The sequence below is a fragment of the Colletes gigas genome, unplaced genomic scaffold (genome assembly GCF_013123115.1).
Source record: "Colletes gigas isolate AHSC1104 unplaced genomic scaffold, ASM1312311v1 Colletes_gigas_Sc00015, whole genome shotgun sequence".
Taxonomy (NCBI): Eukaryota; Metazoa; Arthropoda; class Insecta; order Hymenoptera; family Colletidae; genus Colletes; species Colletes gigas.
The window spans coordinates 1,788,876-1,812,651 of record NW_025106644.1 but is presented as its reverse complement, the minus strand read 5'-3'; the positions used below and the strand labels follow the sequence as shown (position 1 = coordinate 1,812,651).

At 34.3% G+C, this 23,776-nt stretch overlaps 1 protein-coding gene and 1 long non-coding RNA gene across 3 annotated transcripts in view; both read left to right on the top strand.

The window, feature by feature from the left end:
• The window catches only part of LOC122400009, a 251,400-nt gene extending 234,728 nt beyond the window's left edge, over positions 1-16,672 (top strand). The window contains exon 3 of the long non-coding RNA XR_006259318.1: positions 16,590-16,672. This is a non-coding gene — a long non-coding RNA (uncharacterized LOC122400009). The remainder of the gene's footprint in view (positions 1-16,589) is intronic.
• The window catches only part of LOC122400008 (cysteine-rich motor neuron 1 protein), a 653,650-nt gene that overhangs the window by 443,466 nt on the left and 186,408 nt on the right, over positions 1-23,776 (top strand). The gene's annotated exons all lie outside the window — the stretch shown is intronic.

Here is a 23,776-nt window from a genome sequence, read left to right as displayed (position 1 = left end):
TCGCGATCGTAAGATGGCGCACGCGCATGCGCGCGGAAATTGATTCGATCGAGTGGCGCGATGCCCGCCATTCATTCGACGACCGGAGCGTTTTGTAAACCGGAACTGAATATTTGACGACCGAGAAACGACCCATCGAATCGCCTCGATAAAAATGATGCACGCCCCCACCTTCTTCTGAATCCAATATTCCGAGAAGTTGGCGATGTCATCTCCCGGAGGTATACCGATTTCTCGTACTCGAGCATTCATGGATTCCGGAGCCACATTTTAACATCGATGACCGAATCGAAACTTTCGAAAAAACCAACCTTCAAAGGGGCATCTAAAACTTAATTTGTAGAATGTTAATTTTATTTTCTTTTTAGAATTTTAACTTTAGTTTGGAAGAATTAATAGTGCTAAATATTTTTGCAAAATTGTATTCAGTTTGGAATTTTGATTTTAGTTTGGAAGAATTAGTAGTATTAAATATTTTTGCAAAATTGAAATTTGCAATATCGTATTAAGTTTCGAATTTTGATTTTATTTTTTTAGAATTTTGACTTTAGTTTAAACATTTTTTATTTCGAATTACAAATGCTCTATTTTTATAATATATGTATTTTGAAATTGTCTATATGTAACAATTAAAAATTTGTCTATTTTGAATTACAAATCTTCTATTTTTATGATCGTATGTATTTTAAAATTGTCTACATGTGAAAATGACAAATTTTTCTATTTTTAATTTAAAATGTTCTATTTTTAATTTAAAGTGTTCTATTTTTGTAATCGAATGTATTTTAAAATTTTCTATATCTAAAAACTGAAAATTTTTCTATTTTTAATTACAAATGCTCCAATTTTATAATGCATGTATTTTAGAATCATCTATATGTAAACATAGGAAATTTTTCTATTCTTAATTTAAAATGTTCTAATAATATACTCCATAAAAATTTGTAAATTTTGAACTTCGAAAATGTACGACATACATAAAAATATTCCAAACTAATATTTTTGTGAAATTTTTGTAAAATTTTCGTAAAATTTTTGGTCAAAATAAGAAAATAGTAACAGTAAACATTGTGTAATTAAATAGTATGTACATAACTGTAAAAAAATAAAATCTGAGAAAAATTATTATTTTATAAATATTAAATTATCTTCGAATAATATACTCTCTGAAAATTCCAAAATTTTAAACTATGCAATATTTTTCTTTCTACTTCGATAAATATAGTATTTAAAAATAATTGCAGCATTTCTCAAGGAAACTATAAAAATTATCATGATTAAAACCGTTAATAATATTTCATTTTTCATCATAAAAGCGAGCGTTCAAGTGTTAAGAGGATCTCATTTTCAGATTAAAATTCTTATCAAGGTAAAATTAATCCCAAGCAGGACTGGGAGCAAAGTTTATTAAAAAATCCATTCGCTGTATCTGTTATATTATTGAAAATTAATTGGAGCATAAAATTCTCAAAAAAAAAAAGAAACATTTTAATTATATTCTGAACACTACCTTCAACCACCTTAAACAACATAGGAGACCACATTTCATTTACTTCGTCTTTCTCATTTACCAAGCTTTACAACAATCTAATGAACAAAGTTTCTAAGCTTCTTATCCACGTTTCTCCCCACTTTGCAACCATATTTATTATTAAACTTTAATACAACGCTCTGGTTCATCCTCATCTAAAGCAATCGTCAATTACTTGCAACCCTCTAACAACATCTCGATCATTTATCCTGACCACTATGAAATTACTACAATCATGTCACAAGAGTAATTTTTTCCCCCTCCAAGTTGCAATTAATATCTCCAGAAAATCGCAGAGTCACTTATCACTCCCATATAAAATAATTAACGCCATTGTAACGTGTCCTGACGTTATACAGGGTGTTCAACCAACCCTGGAAAAAATTATGGTGGTAGATTCTAGAGGCCAAAATAAGACGAAAATCAAGAATACCAATTTGTTGATTGAGGCTTCGTTACAAAGTTATTAACGTTTAAAGTTGCGCTTGTGAGACGCTGGCGCGCGCAGCTCTACAGGCGTAACTTTAAACGTTAATAACTTTCTAACGAAGCCTCAATCAACAAATTAGTATTCTTCATTTTCGTCTTATTTTGGCCTCTAGAATCTCTCATTAAAATTTTTCCCAGCCAGTAAAAAATTAAATTTCGCGGCAATTAGACACTCGACTCCCTCGTTATTTTCCAACTGTTATTACTTCACGTAACAGTAGAATTTATATGCTTTGTATTCGACGAATACAAACGCGTTTTAAAATAAACGAATTAACGAACGAAAACGTATTTTAAACGCGAGGTAATTTACGAATCCAGATTTTCTATTCGAATAAAATTCTGGTTGTATGGTTGGAGGGTGCTTCTAGAACCGGAAGTCGACAAAGGAAGCCACCTGCACGATGGATCGATGCTCTGCACGGACTGATAGCGAAGTGGCGTCCAACGTTAAACGCGTGTTTATGTTTTTCTGGCTCGGCGATCGTAAACGGGAGGATTAATACCCGAGCGGATAAAAGGAACGACGACAGGGGTAGTTTTAACGGGATGGTCGATACGAACCAGGAACAAACAACGGAGAACAGACTATAACGGGTAGTTGTAATAATTACAAGCGGGGAAGATGTCAGACGAGAACGGAAATTTGTTAAATAAAAGGCTGAGTGGGTTTAGGTATATTAGAGATTGCAATTCGAAAGGGGTGAATTAAGTCGAAGGGTTGAAAATGGGATTTGGAAAAGGTGGGGAAAATAGGCAGCTGGATTGAGAAAGGGGTCTGTAATTTTAAAAAAAAAAATGGATTTGAATTTTCGAAAGTTGAGATTTTTGAGTGGATTTTGATTTTTTAATTTTTATTTTTGAAAGATTATTTTTTGGAGTGATTTTGAAAATTAGGGGAGGGTTTTAATTTTGTATGCAATTGTATTTTTGTAACTAGAGTGAATTTTTTAAAAATTGGATTGAGAATTTTTAGGGAGTTTGGAAAAAGTAAAAAAGAATTGGAAGTTGAGATTTTTGAGTGATTTTAGTAATTACAATTGCACTTTTGTAACTTGAATGAATTTTTTGAAAATTCGATTTGAATTTTTAGGGTGTTTGTAAAAATAGTAAAAAAAAATAGGAAGTTGAGATTTTTGAGTGGATTGTTAGAATTATTGTTTGGTGTGATTTTAATAATTGCTGGAGGACTTATTTTCTAAAAACTAAAATGTGATGAAAATAAATGGAATTATCTGAATTTTTAGGTTGAAAATTTGGGGGGATTTATATTGTAAAATTTTCTAAAAAATAATGTGTGATCAAAATAAATGGAATTATTTGATTTTTTGGGTCGAAAATTCAAAGTTGTTTATATTATGAGATTTTCTAAAAAATAAAATATGACAAAAATAGATGGAATTATCTGATTCTTTGGATTGAAAATTCGAGAGAATTTATATTGTGAGATTTTCGAAAAACTAAAAATTGATAAATATCAATAGAATTATCTTAAATGGAAAGACCAAATTCTTCTACCAGGAGCCTTTTACCCATCAAATAAATAAATAAAGACCAGTTTACTTGGCTCATCAACGCTTCTAAACTAAAAAGAAGTTGATCACTAGAGCCGAGGGCCAGATAAAAAGCCCAAGCGAGCAGCTCTAAACGCTCTATCGACGTATAGATGGCGGTGTGCTCGACGACGCTCGGGATCCTCCCGTTAATCTCGCCTTAACGAGGATTTAACTTCGTACCGAGGATCGAGGGTAAACCCGCAGGCCTCGAGAGTCGCGCGAGGACATCGTCGACGACCAAGAGGAACGTAGACTCGTCGCGGAAGGTGCACCTGAATTCGGTTAAGACGACGCTCTCACCCGAGCCGTATTAAACCGATATCTATTAAGGTGTGTCTTACACCCACAAACTGCAAGATCCGCGAGGCAGTGGGGGGGGGGCCCCGAATATTGCCCCGAGCGATTTCAGAAATGTCATTAAGGGCCTACCCAAGCGTGGCCAATATCCGACGATTCGTCTCGCGCGCCCCTCCATCCACACTCGCTCCCCCTCGTCGTGGGAAAGCTGGAGACACTTTTATGCACGCGTGTTTTCATGAGTGACTCATAATGGACACCAGATATTGGTATTATAAGCTGATGTATTGGGAGAGATGGGAATGTTCGAGTGATGGGGGATTGAACCGAGAAAATTCGGTAGATACGAGATATTTCGGTTTATCCGAACGTTAAGAAAGAAAATGAAAGATTTGTAATTTGACGGGTTAAATGATCAAAGAATATATGTACAGAAGATAAAAGTGTTCGAGTGATGCGAAACGAATCGAGAAAGTTCGGTAGATCCGAGATATTTCGGTTGATCAGAAGGTTAAGAAAGAAATTGAGAAATTTATAAATTGACGGCTTAAATGGTCTAAGAATTTATGTATGTTGAGTAACGAATTACCAAAAGAATATAAAGAAGATAGAAATGTTCGAATGATGCGAAACGAACCGAGAAAGTTCGGTAGATCCGAGATATTTCGGTTGATCAGAAGGTTATAGAAGACATTGAGAAATTTATAAATTGACAGCTTACATGGTCCAAGAATATATGTATATATGTTGTGTAATGAATTACCATAAGAATATAAAGAAAATAAAAAATTCGAATGACCCGAATCGAACTGAGAAATGTCGGTTTATTCGAAAGTTAAGATAGAAATTGAGTAATTTGTAAATTGACAGCTTCAATAATCAAAGAATATGTGTACGTTGAGTAATAAATTACAAATGAATATATAGAAGATAAAAATGTTCGAATGATGCGAAACGAACCGAGAAAATTCGATAGATCCGAGAAATTTCGGTTGATCCGAAGGTTAAGAAAAAGATTGAGTAATTTAATAAATTGGCAGCTTAAATGGTCCAAGAATATATGTATATCAAGTAGTGAGTTAAAAATAAATATACAAAAGATAAAAATTGTTCGAATGATCCGAATCGAACCGAGAAATTTCGGTTGATCCGAAGGCTACGAAAAAAATTGAACAATTCAGACATTGACATCTTAAATGGTCCAAGAATATAATAATATGTACGATGAGTAATGAATTATAAACGAATTATTTCATTTTATGTTTTTAGTTACTAGAATTGCACTTCTTATTTGTTAATATAATCTCTCCCACGGGTTTGGTTTCTTTAAGAGAACCTTCCTCGTATCTAAAGGAAATATTTCTCGAGCACGTGTCAGGAATAGAGTACCGGATTCAATAAAGAAATTGCATGTGCATCGTAGATAAGATTATTGTTACCAGTGCAGTAGCATAAAAGATATTTTCATACACATATCCAGAACAGAGCACCTGAGATAACAAATAAATAAATTTATTCTTATTGTGTACAATATATTAGTGTGATATTTGCTCTTCTAATTTTGTTAAACATATAAACCTTCAATTTCATTACCTATTATAAACTACATACAAATTTCTCAATTTTTAATAACTACAAATTCACAAATTTTGCACTAATCTCGATCAAAAATTTTAAAACGATTAATTTCGTGATTCACAAAATTCAGACCTTTCATAATACATTGCAATTTCAAAAATGAAAATTAAATTTGATTCTATACAAAACATACAAATTTCTCAATTTTTAATAATTATAAAATATATCATTTATTTTTAAAATAACTCGACAAAAACGTATTTGGGACTCGAAATCGGTGTTATCAGACTGCACACCAGGGCGAAGAAGTTACGTGAAATTATAAGAAGAATGCAGCTATTAGCTCATATTATTTGCTATGTATTATCTATATAATTATTATATTAAATCGTTCCAAATAATTATTAATTATATAAAACAGTTCCAAGTGATACAATTAATTACATATTAAATAACAATGACCCAGGTCTCACCACGTGGGGGTTGCTGCAAATGGAGACCCACCCTAGCCTCGCCCCAACCACCCTTCCTTTGGCGAGGAATTCGAATACCTATCTAAGGGAGAAGCTACAGAAAAGTTAGAAATGAGCTACAAAAGGAGAGTTCTTAAAAGAACTGCCCAATGAAGAGATGAAGAACCTGACAAAATGTCAATACATGTGAGATGATGCACATGTTTTCTAGAAACAAAATTGAAATGTGCAATTGCACCTAAGAACTCTGATGAAGAGATCAAAACCCTAAGAAAATGTTGACACATGTGAGATAATCCATCACATTTTTTTAGAAACGAAATTGAAATGTGCAATTGCACCTAAGAACTCTGATGAAGAGATCAAAACCCTAACAAAATGTTGACACATGTGAGATAATCCAGCACATGTTTTTCTAGAAACAAAATTGAAATGTGCAATTGCACCTAAGAACTCTGACTGATGAAGAGATCAAGAACCTAACAAAATGTTGATACATGTGAAATGATGCACATGTTTTCTAGAAACGAGATTGAAATGTGCAATTGCACCTAAGAACTCTGACTGATGAAGAGATCAAAAACCTAAGAAAATGTTGATACATATGAGACAATCCAACACATGTTTTCTAGAAACAAAATTGGAATGTGCAACTGCACATACGAATCCTGATTATTAAAATACCAATACTTTATTATTAATTGTTCCTTCTTAAATGGATGCTTTTGTTATGATAGTGTCTAATAAGACACTGAAGATCCAACCAGAGATGTGCAACTGCAAGTATGGACCTTGCATAGTAAAATACTAATATATGTAAGGAAGGCATCCTTAGTCTGTTTGAATGTGGCGCGTGAGTAGTATGTCGCGATCTCCATACGTGGCGCTAGAGTGACGAGTCGAGGGAGATGTGCCACGAGGGTAAATGCGACATTTATTTGAAAGAGTGTTTTTACAGGTAGAATTGACTGTCAATTCATTAAGTAGTCATATTGCATTGCGTTGAATTTAATAAAAGTCTTTGTTCTTACAGAGAAACACTTCTACTTATTTTATACCACCAACCTACCGATAAATAATACATTATAAAACAACATTCAATGTTCTTATTCACACCCTTCTTGTACACTAATCACTCTTTCAAATAAATGTCGCATTTACCCTCGTGGCACATCTCCCTCGACTCGTCACTCTAGCGCCACGTATGAAGATCGCGACATACTACTCACGCGCCACATTCAAACAGACTAAGGATGCCTTCCTTACATATATACCTTAATATTAATCATTCCCATTTAAATTTACACACATGTTTCAGTAGTATTTAATAAAATACTGGAGAACGCTTTTTTATCTTATAATCTATATACATTTGTACTTATATTCTAACGCAATTTGTGGAAACATGAAGAAATATAAGGAAATATTTTCTTCTTGGTGTCTTCATCAATCCCACGATGTTTTTCTAAAACATACACTCATATACAATAAATATAACCGATATAAACCGAAGATATGACAAGATATTTTCTTCTTGGTGTCTTTGTTAATTTCACAATGTTATCCTGAAACAAAAACTCATATTCAATAAATGTAACTTATACAAAGTGTTCGGTCAACCCTGGGAAAAATTTTAATGGGGGATTCTAGAGGCCAAAATAAGACGAAAATCAAGAATACCAATTTGTTGATGGAGGCTTCGTTAAAAAGTTATTTACAATTAAATTCAAAAATTTCAAATCGTTCTGGAAAAATTATTTTCGGTTGCAAGGGTCAATTGCAATCATTTTTGGTCAATATACATACCCTCGAATTCCTAACCAATTTCGATAAAAAAATTCAACGAGTGGATAAATTTTTCGACAAAATTAAATCATTTCAAATCGTTCTAAAAAAATTATTGTTAGTTGCAGGGGTCAATTACAATCATTTTTGGTGAATACATATAGCCTCGAAATTCTACTCACTTTCGATAAAAAAAATTCTTTACCGAAAATAAATACAATGTCTGACTATGCGTTGACATGTTTCACTGAAATTTTGGAAAATCTGGTCAAATCGTTCTGGAAAAATTATTTTCAGTTCCAAGGGTCAATTGCAATCATTTTTGGTCAATATACATACCCTCGAATTCCTAACCAATTACGATAAAAAAATTCAATAAGTGGATACATTTTTCAACAAAATTAAAACATTTTAAATCGTTCTAAAAAAATTATTGTTGGTTGCAAGGGCCAATTGCAATCATTTTTGGTCAATAGACAAACCCTCAAAATCCTACCCACTTTTGAGAAAAAAATTCGAGTTGTGTCAAATTTTTCAGCGAAATTAAAACATTTCAAATCATTTTTTAAAAATTACTTTTGGTTGCGGGGGTAGATTGCAATCATTTTTGGTGAGTACACATACCCTCGAAATCCTACGCATTTTTGAGAAAAAAATTCGAGCAGGGGACAAAATTTTCGACATAATTAAAATATTTCAATTGATTCTAAAAAAATTATTTTCGGTTGCTGGGGTCAATTACAATCATTTTTGGTGAATAGACATACCCCCGAAATCCTACCCAATTTTTAGAAAAAAAATTCGAGGAGGTGTGAAATTTCTCGACAGAAAAAAAAATTTCAAATTGTTTTGGGAAAAAAAACTATACGCGAATGGTGCTTGTTATTCGTAAAATGAACCACACAGGGTTCCTTTATTAATTAAATCGCGTGCACCAATATTTAATCATGCGTAACACTAATTTTAATAATGATGTTGAGCCATTCGAGGCTTTGCAGAATCCCAGCTTGCTTCTTGATGATCTTGGTGCAGTGGCCAGCGTTTTGGCCAGCTTTTGGGCTTTGAATCGCAACTCTAATTAATAAAAAACGCGACAAGATCGCAACGCTAGTTTATAATAGAAAAATTCCAAACGCGACTTGTAACAATAAAAGCAACCGCGAATGGTGATTATTCGCAACGCTACCCTGAAAAGTAAACGCGAAAAATAGTAATTCGCAACGCTAAGAACAAACCGATCAGTACGTTCGCAACGCTATTCTTAAATAACGATAAAAGCAATCGCGTATGGAATTCGCAACGCTACCCTGAAAAGGAAACGCGAAAAATAGGAATTCGCAACTCTACGAGCAAACGCGATTATTGTATATACGCAACTCTATCTTTAATGGAAATACATTTAGGTTTCGCAACGCTAATGCAAATCGCGTTGCCCAAAAACGCTGGATCAGGTGCTAGCGTCTTCGGTTGTAGCTATAAACATACATGCACAAAATAAACTAACTACATCAAGCTACTTCAAACTACAATAGAGTGGCACATATGGGGATGATGTTAGACGTTTTAAATATCGCAACACTACGGGGGCAACAACGCGATAAATCAACAATCGCAACGCTAATTTATAATAGAAACAATTCCAAACGCGACTTGTAAGAATAAAAGCAACCCGCGAATGGTAATTATTCGCAACACTACCCTGAAAAGCAAACGCGAAAAATAGTAATTCGCAACTCTACGAGCAATCGCGTTTATCGATAATTCGCAACGCTACTTTTAAAGCAAACTCTCGGTACCTAAGTTTGCATGAGAACAATCGCGAATGGTAATTATTCGCGACGCTACCCTGAAAAGGAAACGCGAAAAATAGGAATTCGCAACTCTAAAAGCAAACGCGATTATTGGATATTCGCAACTCTATGTATATCATAACCGCGAGTTATGGGGAGGGGTGGCTGGCATGTATGGTGCGATCATGTACCATCAGGTACATGCATACGTGAGCCAGCCAGAAAAATAAACTAACTACAACTACAGACGAGTTAAGTGACAAAGTAGTAACAGGAATGACTTTCCATTCTCATCCGAGGATGAAGATGAAAAGCCATTTGTTGCAGCCCACTCTTGAGACAGTTTGTCAGGGCCTCTTCGGCTCATCGAGAGCCTCTTCTTTCTTCGGCGGTCCTGCCGATGCCTGAAACTTACGAAAGACTGGGCTCGAGATTTCGTGCAATACGTAGTCTTCCAACAATATACGAATTGTTGCAAGAGCATACGTGGTGAATCTCGAAAGGGACCTAATCGCGGCCGCGAGCACGAGAGAGCGACTTTGAGGAGTCGAAACTGAAGCTAAACCAAACAGCATACACCGTTTGAATCAGCAAGATTTCTACCCTCGAAATCGTAACTACAGGAACAGAACTGCCACGCGAGAACGCGCCTACCCGAGTAGCTAATGTGGCAGCCCTGTCCTGGCCCTACCTGCTTAGATTTAGCACGCATACCAGAAAGAAAGTGACCTACCTACCTGACCCTATATTTAAAAAATTGCAAAACTCAATCATGCAAACAGACACTCCACGGTTCTCATTCTCAATGTCCGGGCGCGACCTGAACTAGAGGGGACTCCCCGGGGTTCCCCCGACACCCGGACATAACTCACTTCATTCACACTCTAATTGTGGACTTACCAGTTTCTGGGGTGGACTGACAAGGGCTAGTGATCTTTGCGTTAGTTAGTTAATTAGTTAGTTAGTTAGTTTGTAGTAAGTTAGTTAGTTAGATAGTTAACTAGTTAGTCAGTTAGTTAGTTTGTTAGTTTGCCAGTTAGTTTGTAGTTGGTTAGTTAGTTAGGTAGTGAGTTAGTTAGTTAGTTTGTCAGTTAGTTTGTTAGTTTGTCAGTTAATATGTTAGTTTGTCAGTTAGTATGTTAGTTTGTCAGTTTGTAGTTAGTTAGTTACTTAGTTAGTTAGTTAGGTAGTGAGTTAGTTAGTTAGTTTGTCAGTTAGTATGTTAGTTTGTCAGTTTGTAGTTAGTTAGTTAGGTAGTGAGTTAGTTAGTTATTTAGTTAGTTAGTTAGTTTGTCAGTTAGTATGTTATTTTGTCAGTTAGTTAGTTAGTAAGTTAGTTAGTTAGTTTGTAGTTAGTTAGGTAGTTAGTTATATACATAAATATTTGTATAGAACGTTTTAATACATGGAATATAGTCTTTGACCAAATATATTGCATGAATGTATCATTGAGGATTGAAACCTCTTAAAATTTAAATTCATTAAGACCAGCAGTTTTCAAATAAATGGTAAATTGAAATTTGATATTATTATTGATAAAAATCTGATGTTATAAAATTCTGTTTGTAAATTACAATTATAAAAACATCTGAAACGACGCACTTCCACAACCTAACCACAACACACACATGTGGACAGTACGTTGTGCAAGATTCACTAACCAATGTCAGTCGTCAATATATTATTGAATTATTATAAATAAAGTCATCGTGCCCCGTTGCCTTCGCTCATGCAAATAACACTTGGGCATGTGCATGAACTTAGGCAACGAACATGGGAAAAATTAGTCTGAAAATCCTGACTAGAAAAACTGGTTAATAGCTAAACGGTATTTTGTATTTAATTTTTAGTTAAAATGACTTGTAATAATAAAATACGTTAATATTGAAAAATACTATTATTCAATAAAACTATTATAATTGAAATTTAATTATTTAAAATGAAAGACTTTAATTCAGATTTCATGGTAAAATAATTTACTTCAAAAATTGAAATGAACTCATTAAATTGTTATTCAAAATATTCAATTATGGTCGATTCTGTCGTCAAAGTAAATTTTGTAAAAGATGAAACTAGCATAAAATGCATGTTACTTTGACTAAAAAATCGACCTGTCGCGAAATGCCTTCTTGCACATTAAATACATCATATCATGTATTAATTAAATAAGCGATCAATATTTAATAATTTATATTAATCTTGTAAATATTATTGTACAATGTCATATTAATTATCATTCATACTCTACTCGATCACATGTTTTCACATTATATTAATTCATTTTCTATTCAATCAACTCATATAAAGTTAGTAAAAATATTTCATATATTTTATAAAGATTCTATTATATATATTTGTAAAAATTTTATAGTAATCGTAATGTGTAATATTCATTTGCAACATTAAGAAACCCGAGTGCAAGAAGACCCTAGAACCTGCTCTAAAAGATATAACAGTTGATGTTACTACCCACGGTCACTTAACTCGTCAAAAATAGCAAGTATACAACTGGTCACCCGTGTTGATTCGGATCTTTCATCCTACAACACGGTTGGGGACCAGAGGAACACAACATGCGACTCACCAATGATGACTGGAAGTCCTCAGAGTCATCCATCAGTCAGCATGGTCCTACTAGTTAGATTCAGGCCCAGAAACTGTAAGAAAAATGCAAGAAAACAATTAGAATCTACTGTTAAAATTAAAGAGATTTTTAATTAAAAATTTCAAAGTATAAATTTTTATTTACATTGTTCGCTGGTGGTCCATCACTCGATACCACCCTGGGTACTGCTGCTGGTTTCCAGGATCAAGTTCAGAAACTGTAAGAAAACAATTAGACTCCATTGTTAAAACTGTAGATTTTTAATTAAAAATTTCAAAGTATAAATTTATATTTACACTGTTTGCTCGTGGAGCATCGCCCAATAGTCCTCTTCAGTGATGCACTGACTCTAATTCTAGTACTGAGGAGTTCAAATTTCAAATTGAAAAAATAATTAATTTTATTGGAAAATTGCAATTGCAACAATAAATAAATAATCAATTAAATAAATAACAGTCGGAAATATTTAATCGCGTTCAGAACACAGTCTGATATAAACTATTCCAATTTATCGTTGATATCTACCGACGCCATTTTTGTATACTTCGATACATATCGAAGTGGATAAAAAGTTTGTTAACGATTTCAATATTTTATCTTAACAATGACAAAATTGCAAAATTAAGATCATCCTTGCAACGAATAACGTAATAAAATGATAAAATATTAATATGGATGTTAATTTTTGTTATAATTGTTTCAAACGTTACCAATATTCCCTCCAAAATTTGTCGACTCGTCTGCCATCTGTAATGGCGTACTCCACGCGCCAATAAAACTTTCCACGGAAAGTTTACACTGAATTTCAATCAGAGACTGCAACAGAAATAAAATACAAATTAAATCATAATTAAACAATGATTGATTACAATGAAGAAATAGCAAAAGGTTAGAAATACGTACTTCGTTGGTCGCGAAACGCCGACACGTCTTGACAGGTTTCACCAAGTCTTATTTCTTAATTTCGAATTCCGATAAGAAACGGAATAACGATGCATTGAAGTACACGAACGATTATTATAATTAGGCAATGATTAAATCGAAACTGTATTGCAAGAGATCGTAATTAAAACACGAGTAGTAATAGTGGATCAACAGGTTAGAAACACGCACCACGGTCGCCAAACACCGATACGTCTTGACGTCAAAGTATGAATGATGGCCGTTCGACTGTGCTCGGTAATGCTCGCGAATTAGGCGGCGGGGTGGGGGAAGCTCCGATGTCTCGCGAAGCTTACATTACGAACTCGCGGATAGACTGATTTTAGCGAATTATTTACAACTTTAACTAGTCGAGGAATCGCGAATAATTCGTACTTTTCAACTCGTATGCATTCACACCATGGACATAGGAATATAGGGACGGAGCAATAGTTGCGACTGTTGGCGAGGGGAGTGAAGCAGCTTTGCGGGGGGAAATCACGGTCACGTGGTGTACTCTCTGGTGCCGCATTCGTGATTGGTGCTATCCTAAATGCGCGAAATTTAAAAATGAAAGCTTTAGTTTCTTTACAATTATAAATGTACGATAGAATATTTTTAGTAAACCAGAGACACAAAATGTTTTATTTATAAATCAACATACTGAAATGTTAATGGTGATTGAGATGTCAGAATTAAATGGTTAAAAGTTTGAATCTATAGATATGAAAAATCTTTATTACTTTCGTTTGATATTTAAATTTGCAACTACGCAATGAATTCAGTACGGTTTGCATTATTATTTGATGAGATCTGTCAATAAATAAAACATGACTATTTAGGAATAGATAGATATAACTACGAGGTTATCTTTCACTTTTTTCGACTTAAGAATATGATTTAACGAATTTTGCAACATATATGGTCATAGTCTTATAATGCAATATTAAAATTTTTATTATAAAATGTTAATCTAATTCCCTAAATATTGGTAATTTATCCTTTAATAAATTATACAACTGTTAATATCTATTTTTCTATTGCATAAAGAGATTATTTATTTACTTTTCTCCCAAAACGGGACGACTTGCCGTACGATTTTTACACCCTATTACAACGCACAGTGGCATTGTAAAAACAAATATATATCTGTCTTTTTTAGAAAAAAAACTGTATAATTCACTGATGCTACTGCTCACAGTAATACCAGTCTACTCTTTCACTGCCTTTTACACTGCTTCTCACTCACTCTTACTCGATGAGAATGAGATTGCGCTTGCGCTATCACAACCAATCGCCAATGCGGCATCAGAGTACCACGTGACCATAGTTTGCAGCTCCCCGGAGCTGCTTCACCCCCCTCGACCATTGCTCCGTCCCTATATTCCTATGTCCATGAAAATCACCTATGAATTTTGAGGCAGTCAGATTGGGCCACGAAAATCCATGAGATGAAAGGTCTATTTGTATTTTGGGGGCATCCTCAGCGCCATCTGCTGAGAGTATGCAGTAGATAACCCATATATGAGTGACTTGCCAGCCAAAATGTAAATAACAAATGTGATGAACGTACATTAGTACTTACATAGAATCTGTTGAGGTAATGAGATTGAATGATTCAAGCACACAAATTAAACTTGAAAAGAGGTATAACGCAACACGTGATTGCACAATGAACGACACCGTACTGCGTGACACAGAAAAACTGTTCTTTTTGGGCCATGCTCAGCGCCATCTGCTGAGAGCAATAACACGCGCCAAATTCAAAAGCTGGAAATCGCGATTGAAATTCCAACAAAATCAATGTGTTCTGCTAATGTTGTCTTCCACTCGTCACTGTCGACTGTGCTTCTCGTCGGCTCGTTGACGATTATTTAGGGGTTTGTCGAACGTGACTGGGCACTCTGAGTTTCTGGAAGACGGGGACCAACGTTTCGGGGACAATACGAACGCCAGATGGCCTTCGTTAATTGGATTGATTCCTGGAATTGGCCGCGCCGGATTTTACGACTGTTATCCAACGATACGCGAGCCTCGAGGACTACGACGAAGGTTTTTTTTTGAGCCACTGGGCTTGGGCAAAGTCACTGTCTCGTCGTCAACAACTGCGTATATTTACGAGGACGAGATCTGATATTATTTTGATGAAATTTTGTAACTCGTATAATAAGCTTTAAAATATTTAAAATTTTGTTTGGCAATGCATCGATGCACATTTTTGTAGAAATGAATTTCTGTTAGATAAATCGATACTAGATTTCGTGTATGTTCTGTGTGTTTGTGATCAAAATTTTTGGAACTGTTTAATACTTGAAAATATATTGCATTTTAAAATTTTGTTTAGAAATGTATCGATGCATATTTTTCTATAAATGAGACCGATTTTTTTGTTTAAATTGATACTAGATATTGTGTATATTCTGTGTGTTTGTGACCAAACTTTTTGAATTGTTCAGTATGCTGTAAAATAATATTTTAAAATTTAGTTCACAAATTCATTGAAATATATTTTTCTGTGAATGAGATTTTTATACATAAATCAATTACAGTGGTCATTTTGAACAATTTAATATACTTTAAAATATTACTTTTATATTTTGTTCACAAATGCATATTTTTCTATAAATGAGATATTTTTATACAAATCGAATCCACATTTTGTATATATTCTGTGTGTTTGTGTCCAATCAAACATCCTAAAATATTAGTATAAATTTTTTTCTCACAAATGTATATTTTTCTATAAATGAGATTTTTTTATATAGATTGAATAGACATTTTGTGTACATTCTGTGTGTTTGTGAGAAAATATTTTCAACAATATGGCCTCCTATATACTTTTTCCCTGACATCGTTTGGAATGGAATTGTCTGTTTCAGTTATCAAATGTACACTTTATGTGTTTCCATAAATGTGTAGATTACAGTGATTGTACGCAACTATTAGCGATAGTATATACGTTTACAAGTTTCGTCGGTGAGCAACGTTGCCTTAAACGGTCGTTTGTCTGCAAAGCATTCGCATTTAGCAGTGATTGTATATATTCCCTAGCGTTTGCTCCCCTTTACTAATTGGGTTTAGTTTACTTGTTCCGTGTAATGGTCTTAGACGGTTTGGTTCTGCTTACGGGACAATAAAATAATTGTTAACAACTAACACATGGAAATACCACCATTTTGACAACGATTGTCGAAAGCCTGATTATTTTAATTCGTTCGTGCAATGATAATTTATATACAGTAACAACATTCACTTTTACAATAATTTTTTTGCAAGAAATAATTGACAAATATTTAAAATGGCACCCAAATTGAAAACTGTAATACAAATTGTACTTTATTTTAATAATTCTCTGGACTATAATATTTTATCGTGTAATACACTAACAACATTCACTTTTATGATAAGTATTTTACAATAAATAATTGACAAATATTTAAAATGACACCCAAATTGAAAACTTTAATGCAAAATTGTAGTTTATTTTAATAATTCTCTGCACTATAATATTTTATCGTGTGTTTTGTGTGATCGTTTCTAACTCTTTGTTTTCTTTCGTTTCAGGTAAGTCCCGGGGAGCTCGTGTTGGCACAGTCCGTGAACTGTAAGTAGCACTTAGGGGGGAATACCATCTTGAAGACCGCAAATCTGTTCGCTTTTCACGATTTACTTTCAACAGAAACGTCGATAAAAATTATTCATGGAAAATTTTGATTCAAACAAAACGTATTTACATCTCAAAAAAAATATTTCATACATATTATTATAATTTAAGCTTCGGAATAATCTCATAAATTAGTATATTAGTATATTATCTCATTAATTATTTTTTTTTCAATTTCATTAATTTTTTTAATTTTTAATATCGATAAAATCGAATAACTTTCCATTTCAAATTAAATATTTATAAAAAAAAATTACAAAATAATAGAAAATTTGTAATATTAGAAATTTTAAGTTAAAAAAGCTGTTAATTTTCAAAATTTAAAATATAAATAAAATTTGAAATTTCAATAAATTATAATGTGTTGAAAATCATTTTCAACAGAAACGTTGATAAGAATTATTCATGGATAATTTTGATTTGAACAAAACTTATTTGTTTCTAAAAAAAAAAATGTATATTCTCTGTATATTATTATTGTAATTTAAGCTCAAGGATAATCTCATAAATTAGTATATTTTTAACTCATAGATCGTAAGACGAAAATTGAAATTTCAATGTTTAAAAAATTCCTCTCCTTTTTGAGCTCAAAAAAAATTCTTTGTTTTCACGTTATTTACTTTCAACAAAAACTTTAAATAATTCTTTTGATAACTATCCATAAAAAAATTTGATTTAAACAAAACGTATTTACATCTCAAAAGAAAAATATTCATAGCAAAAATTGCATAAACAATTCACTATATTTTTACCAGATCGATCGTCGACAAAAATTGAAATTCCAATTTTAAAAATTCCTCTCCCTTTTGATCTCCAAAGAACTCTATGTTTTCGCCAAACAAAACACTCTAAGAGGACTCTTTCGTCGCCAATTCTCGTTTTCAAGGCCCCGGTCTCGTTTGTGTTCCCCAGCAACCAAAATCTCGACGAGACCACTCGGAATTCGTTCGCTCGATCCCTTTTTACTCTGTCGCAAACACTTGTCGCACTCAATGTGAAAATTCTAAAATGCAACACGCTGCGTGACTTTGTTATTCGAAACTCTATACAACTCTCGAGCGTTGTGACATTCGAGGAGTGTCGCAATTTTTCGCCGTGTTATTCGACACTCCGCGGAGTTCGAGTGCTGGGGTGTTGTACGAGGCATATCTGTTACAAGCTACTATCTGCAGAAAATCTCTCCTTCGAGACCCAATTTATACCCCGGATTCGAATAATGGAATTTACACTTGCACAGAACGATTCTAATAACAGCGTTATACTATTCCTGTGTTCTCAACGAAAATAGAAGGGAATATCAATTGCAGTATTTTTTAAATGAAAATTTCTGTTTTTTTTTAAATAGAAAATTGGAGGCTAGAATTTTAAGTGTATTTAATTAATTGACTATTTTTTTTATTTTAAATATTGTCTATTTTTTTAGGGATAAATATATTTTTGTGTACAGAATCTTTCAATTGCACTATTTTCTAAATGAAAATGACTTCTTTTTACATTAAAAATTAGAAGCTAGATTAATTTTTTTTTTTCGAAATCTCAAAATACAAAATCATCCCCAAAAAATACATTTCCAAGTGCAGAATCTTTCAACGAACCATCTGTATTTACATTCCACCGAGTATATAGCCTTTCCACGAGACTCATTATTTCAGTTCAGAGATTTTCCCAAATTCTGTGAATTTACGAACGAACGTAAAACGCGATCGGCGTCGTTCGCGAAGATAAACTGGTGCCATGCAGCGACGTTCCGCGTGTTCACGTGCCCCGATAAGTAACATTATATTCGCAAGAACGTCCGCGCGGACATCTGCGCATAATATTTACGAACATTCCCGCGGCTGCCTTTGTGGCTTCGTCAGTCCATTACTTCCGCGGCGTTGCCGCGCGCGGGACGAGGCGAACCGCGGCCATTTTACGCGCGAATTTCCCGGGAATGTGATTCGAACCGCGTCACCCGCGCGAACAGTATTATTCGTTACCGCGTAATCGTATTTTTCTTCGAAACAACGAACGTTTTAGCGGTCCCGTTTCCCAAATTTCCGTAACTGTCGCTTCGTCGAACCCGATATCCGGTTAACCTCTTCGCGTCCACGAACGTTTATTTCTTTTCCTGATTCTCCCGTTTGTAGTAAAATAAATTGCAAAATTTCTCTGTGTTTGACTTAAATGGCACGAAAAAATTTTACACTATTTAGAGAAGTTAGAAGAATCGAAAAGGTTAAATATAAATATTTATTATTATCATATGGACATTGAGAAATAAAATATTGAAATTACCAACAATTTTTCAAAATAAATCAAAATTTCCTGGTACTCAACACGTTAAAAATATAAATTTTTCTGGGCAATATTTATTTTACAGTAACAATATAAATTTGTTTAAATTTTGAATAGTACATAAAAATGTGAATAAAATTTATACATTAAATACACTCAATTTAGGAGAAACAGTATTTCTTTTGGCTTTCCCTCCGTAGTACAAAATGGTCGACCATGGATTAAAGGAGACTCAGGTTGAAGACTATAAATCACCAAATTGCCAAACGTTGACGTAGCAAATCAACGTCGAGGGACTAAACCCTAAACACCCCTACACAATTTCGACCAAACGCATCGATTCGTGGACGTATCGTACGACGACGGATAAGAGGTAGAGCTTAACGGCGACGATCAGGACGATTAAGGTCGACCAGTCTCCCTTCTACGGTGAATTTTTTCGCGTCGACGCCATCCCCGATGCGAAAAGACAGCCATTGACGCGATAAAAGCACGAATATCGGGCACGCGGTGCCACGGTAAATATCCACCGCGTTGCTTTACAAGCTAAAAGCAGCGCGATGTAAGCAGTAATGGCTCGGCTCCAGGGCATATCCCTCTTACTCGAGAGGTCGTGAATGTGGCAGCTTTCACGTCATTATTTACCTCGCGCGGATTCCCATTTTCATCGTAAAAATCACGAGATTCGAGATGATATTAAATCCCACGATAGCCCCGCCACGGTTTTTACGACGAGTCTTCTCGTAAAGTTTCCGTATCGTCGTTCCGCGATTGAAACTGTACGAATGGAACAAACATGGAGTGATATTGGGACACATTTTGTCCCGCTGGGAGAGCCAATTTTATCCCCTTTGCTCCCTGAGAACTCTCAGATTGTGTCGAGAATTCGAACTTTCTATATTTTCAAATAGTAATTAATCCAAATCCGATATCATACATTGGTTGAAATTGTATAATTTTTATCAGATACGTGATAAAATGGTCTTGAAAACGAGGTTTGTTTCGAGTCAAATGCTGACTAGTAATTAGGCGAACACCCTGTATGCAAATTTAAATTCAGGTTCAATTAAATACTGAAACTGAGTTGCTGAAACTTTTTTGGGAGTATAGAGTCAAGGTAAATGTAAAAATAAACATAGAAGTTAGCATAAATTATAGTAGTTGTTACGTTCATAGGATAGAGGATGAAAAGCCCTTTAAAATGAGCGTTTGTACGAGCCGATAGCTTCATTAGTTCCGGAGATATAGCGATTTTAGTTTCAAGTCGACGCGGTGGATAGTTCCGGAGATATGAAGCGTTTGTTTACATTTCATTGTTTACGTCGCGAGGTCACTGACCTCACGCGATCGCTGTAAACAGTAAACGTGACGTCACTCGGTCACGACTCACGCGCGAGAGAGAGTGAGAGGTCCTATGCGTTAGACGGAGACAGAGATAGTCGAATTAAAAAAATTACTATTTATATAACTTACGATATCTCGAAAACGGAAAGTCGAATCGCAAAAAACCAAAAGACATTTTTAAAGAGAAAGCTTTGCCGCTGCTAATGGCGGTTCAAAAATGGATAAAGCTCTAATAGTTTCGAAACTGCACGTGTCTAAAGTTTTACTATTTTTAATACGTGATACCATAGGCTTTCGTGAGGCGGACGTAGAGAGATAGTGAAAATTATTGAATTACGCTTTTTTATATAAATTACGATATCTCGAAAACGGGATGTCCGATCGTCAAAAACCAAAAACCATTTTAAAAAGGAGGCCTTACCACTTCTATCAGTGATTCAATTATGGAAAAAACACTATTAGTGAACTGTATGTGTGTTATCATAAAATGTAGTTGAAAATAAATCACCGAATGAAAGCAGACGACAATCAAAACTGAAGATTTTTGAAAATCGTTCAGAGATGAAAGAGCATCGAAGACTCTAATCGCGTCTCTGGTAAGACGACTCACTTTTCGGTTTCACGCACTGTCTCCTGGGGGATTTCACGATAAATTTCAGGTCCTGTCGGAAGAAAGGAACCTATCAACGGATAATCTCGAACGAAACCCAAGACCTCGACAACAGAGCAACTCGATTTTTCCGACTGAATCGGACTTGGCTCTTTAATATCCAGGGACACGTTTTAGTCGTTTAAAGGTTATTAATTATCGTAAAGGCATATTATGGATGACGCATCGCGGGCTTCGATCGTCGATTAAGCGGTCCTCGTCAGTGTTAATGGTCCTGGCTCGTGACGTCCGTATCGACGCGGTTCGCGATTAATGAATCGTCGAAACGCAGAGATTTCACGACCTCGTTGACGACCGTAGCCTATCGCCGCAGCCTAATCGCTCGAATCATCGATTCGTGCTATTTCTGTCCACCGTTTCGATGAGAGGAGAGATAATAATTTTTTTTCAACCTACCACTGATTTCAAAGTTAAATAACAGTTGCTTTTTGAAAATTGCAATTATGAATTTTTTTTTAAGCTCGTAGAATTATTGTATTATAAATAATAATTGCTTTTTGAAAATTATAATTATGAATTTTCTTTTTAAGCTCACAGTAATATTTTATTATAAATAATTGTTGCTTTTTGAAAATTGTAATTATGAATTTTTTTTAAGCTCACAGAAATTTTGTATTATAGACTGATGGTACTTAAACTATTTTTTCTTCAATTTTCCTTGGCACTTAGGCGAATTTCATGGGCACCTTTTTTCAAATTGCTATTTAAATATTAGTTGAATTAAAAATTTCCACTAATTCTCCACTAGATTAGAATTTATATTTATTTATATTTTAATTAAAATTCAAGAGGAATATCAAGGGTGACAAAATTTCGCCTCTCTGTCTTTCAAGCTGTCACAGAACATTGTGATGATTTTAGTGATTTTCAAATTGCTAAAGAAACTCAATTTTTCGAAATATTTAAAAGTTTGCAAAGACAAATTTCAATTTAATAGAAATTCCAAAGTCGACAAAAATTCGCCCACCTGTCTTTCAAGTTGTCGCAACATAGTCTCGATTGAGTGACAACCTGAAAGGCATCACTGTAACGAGACAATAACATAATTCTCACCATCTTCCACTCCAATATTAACATTATTCCAAATTCCAAAGTCGTCAAAATTTTGCCGACCTGTCTTTCAAGCTGTCGCAACCCAGTTTCGATTCAGCGACAACCTGAAAGACATCACTGTAACGCGACAATAACATAATTCTCACCATCTTCCACTCCAATATTAACATTATTCCAAATTCCAAAGTCATCAAAATTTTGCCCACCTGTCTTTCAAGCTGTCGCAACCCAGTTTCGATTCAGCGACAACCTGAAAGACATCACTGTAACGCGACAATAACATAATTCTCACCATCTTCCACTCCAATATTAACATTATTCCAAATTCCAAAGTCATCAAAATTTTGCCCACCTGTCTTTTAAGCTGTCGCAACTTAGTCTCGATTGAGCCACAACCTGAAAGACATCACTGTAACGCGACAATAACATAATTCTCACCCATCTTCCACTCCAATATTAACGTTATTAACGATGTTAACAATATTGCGTTGTAGCAACAACGATGACATTCCCTCAAAATATTTCATTATGTTTCGCGGTAGTGTTTGTTTCGCGCAATTACTTCGATTCGTCGCGCCGCAAATAATTATCCCAGCTCAATTGTACAGAACGATTATTTGATGCGGAGTTCGAGTAACTGTTTTAAGCGTTCGTAATATCGAAACGTTGCGGTTGCTGTTACTTTTGTGCCCAACTGTGACCGACAAGCGTAATCAATTTGCAACGTTCTACCAGTGTCGCGTTTCCAAATGTTAATTAGCGTTCGACCGGATGATCAAACGAGAAATACGTCCGCGTGAAATCTCCAAACGAAACACGATAGACTCCCAACGGTTCCACCCGGTTTACTGTAATCCTTGCGGTAAATATTGTACGATTCTCTTTGTTCTTTAATTTATATAATTATACAGGGTAAATCAGTTGATTCAATTGATTTGTTAAAAATGTTTTAATTTCTAAACGAACCTCGATAGATCCTCAAGCGGTTTTACCCGGTTAACTGTAATTTTTTCGAATAAATATTGTAGCCTTCACTTTGTGGATTAATTTATATTATTATACAAGGCAAATCACTGTTTTCATCTTTCAATCGAAACACGATAGGCTCTCAGCGGTTTTACCCGGTTTACTGTAATTCTTGCAGTAAATATAATAGCGTTATGTTTGTTTATTAATTTATATTATGATACAAAGTAGATCAGTTGATTCAATTGCTCTGTAAAAAATGTTTTCATCTTTCAAACGAAACACGATAGACTCTCAGCAGTTTTACCCGGTTAACTGTAATTTTTTCGAATAAATATTGTAGCCTCCACTTTGTGTATTAATTTATATTATTATACAAGGCAAATCACTGTTTTCATCTTTCAATCGAAACACGATAGACTCTCAGCGGTTTTACCCGGTTTACTGTAATTCTTATGATAAATATTGTAGTTGTTCACGTTGTGTATTAATTTATATTATTATACAAGGCAAATCACCGTTTTCATCTATCACTCGAAACACGATAGATTCTCAGCGGTTTTACTCGGTTTACTGTCATTTTTCCAGTAAATATAATAGCGTTCTCTTTGTTTACTAATTTATATCATTATACAGGTTAAATCAGTTGATTCAAATGCTCCATAAAAAATATTTTAATCTTCCAAACGAAGCTTTATGTATTCTTGGCAGTTTCACCCGGTTTACTGTAATTCTTCCGGTAAATATTGTACCGTTCTCTTTGTTCTCCAATTTATA